Source organism: Callospermophilus lateralis, chromosome 11 (assembly GCF_048772815.1).
Source record: "Callospermophilus lateralis isolate mCalLat2 chromosome 11, mCalLat2.hap1, whole genome shotgun sequence".
NCBI lineage: Eukaryota > Metazoa > Chordata > Mammalia > Rodentia > Sciuridae > Callospermophilus > Callospermophilus lateralis.
Window position 1 is genome coordinate 110,502,647 of NC_135315.1, and position 2,198 is coordinate 110,504,844.

The following is a 2,198-nucleotide window of genomic DNA, read 5'->3' on the forward strand; positions in this document are numbered from 1 at the left end:
TAGAGGAGGAGCATGGGAGGATTAGATGAACTCTAGATAGGGCAAAGGGGTGGGAGGGGAAAGAAGGGGGTATGGGGGTAAAAAAGAAGATGGAATGAGATGGATATCATTACCCTAAGTACATGTATGAAGACACTAATGGTGTGAATGTATTTTGAGATATGAAAAATAGTGCTCTATATGTGTAATATGAATTGTATTGCATTCTGTTATCATGTATAACAAATTAGAATAAAATAACTTAAAAGAAAAAATTGTAAAAAAAAGTCAGATTGCATTCTAAGTTACTGGGAATTGGGATTTCAATATATAAATTACAGGGGAATACAGTCAGCTTATAACAGTTTGTCAAAGTGTTTTTGTGAACAGTAAACTATCAAAAACAAATTAGCATTCACAATACTACATATTCCACTGGGTAACTGCAAGGATCCAAAGGTATTGCTTATGAATACATAATTTCAAGGAAAAAAATGTATTCTTAAGACACTTAGGAATGTGAAAATACATTCATAGGTATGGATTAAGATTCTTAAAAGTTTTCAAAAGACATTGATCAGGTGCTCACTTTGGCAGCACATATACTAAAATTGGAATGATACAGAGAAGATTAGCATGGCCCCTATGCAAGGATGACATGCAAATTCATGAAGTATTCCATAATTTTTAGCACAGGAATTAAAATCAAGAAACAATGAATGGGATGGATTTAAACTCAAAAGCTTCTTCTCAGCAAAATAAATAATCAGTGAAGTGAATAGAGAGCCTACAGAATGGGAACAAATTTCTAGAACATGCACATGAGATAGCGCACTACTCTCTAGGTATTTAAAGAACTCAAAAATCTTAACACCAAAAAACAAACAAACAAACAAACATACAAAAAACTCAAATAAGTCAATCAATAAATGGGCCAAGAAAATGAACATACACTTCTCAGAAGATGATATACAATCAATCAACAAATATATGAAAAAATGCTCAATATCTCAAGCAATTAGAGAAATGCAAATCAAAACTAATCTAAGATTTCATCTCACTCCTGTCAGAATGGCAGCTATTAAGAATACAAACAACAATAAGTGTTGGCAAGGATGTGAGGAGAAGGGCACACTCATACATTGCTGGTGGGACTGCAAATTGTTGCAGTCAATATGGAAAGCAGTATGGAGATTCCTCAGAAAAATTGGAATGGAACCACCATTTGACCCAGTAATTCCACCCCTTGTTTTATACCCAAAGGACTTAAAAACAGTGTGCTACAGGGACACTACCACATCAGTGTTTATGGCAGCACAATTCACAATAACTAAATTGTGGAACCAACCTAGATGCCCTTAAGTAGATTAATGGATAAAGAAAATGTGGTATATATACACAATGGAATATTACTCAGCATTAAAAGAGAATATAATCATGACCTTTGCAGGTAAATGAATGGAGTTGGAGAATATAATGCTAATTGAAAAAAATCAAAAAAATCAAATTCCAAATGTCTTCTCTGATACAAGGATCTGTAAACAAGTCAAGATGGCTCCTGGCATTTTGCCAGAGGGAGTGGTTTGTGAAGTAATGCCAGTGAGCTATTAAGTGTGGAGATTCCTTATTGGTTGACTGCTGTATCTAGTTTATGTTAATTAAGATAAGCTGTGTGTAATGTATATATACCCCTCCTGTCCTACAATAAATGGCTCTCACTCCAGCTGTATCAATCTACACAAGTTGCTCTTCATCCCCCCTGTTATTTTGCTGCAGCCGGACTGCAGCACTGAATCATAATGGTGATGGGTGGGGGGCAGAGCATGGGAGAAACAGAGGAACTTTAAATAGGGCAAAGGGGAGAGAAAGGAGAGGAAGGCATGGGGGTAAGAAAGATGGTAGAATGAGATGAACATCATTACCTTAAATACATGTATGAAAACATGAATGGCATGACTTTACTTTGTGTACAACCAAAGACATAAGAAATTGTGCTCTATTTGTGTAATATGAATTGAATTTCATTCTGCTGTCACATATATCAAATTAAAATAAATAAAATTAAAAAGAGGAAAAAAGCCATTGATTAGGAAGTAAGAAACATTTATGGCTCTTGCCTAAATTTCAAAAAAAGAAATTGTATAATTAAAAGAGAGAGCAAAAAGAAGACTCATATTTGAGTATAGGCTAAATATGTCTTATTTGAAATGTTTGACAGC

At 34.4% G+C, this 2,198-nt stretch overlaps 1 non-coding gene across 1 annotated transcript; it reads left to right on the plus strand.

Annotated features, from left to right (window-relative positions):
* The first annotated feature begins 560 nt into the window (after positions 1-560).
* On the plus strand, positions 561-667 carry LOC143411159 (U6 spliceosomal RNA). Its single transcript, XR_013092850.1, has one exon. It is a non-coding gene; the product is annotated as a U6 spliceosomal RNA (small nuclear RNA).
* Positions 668-2,198: the final 1,531 nt, after the last annotated feature.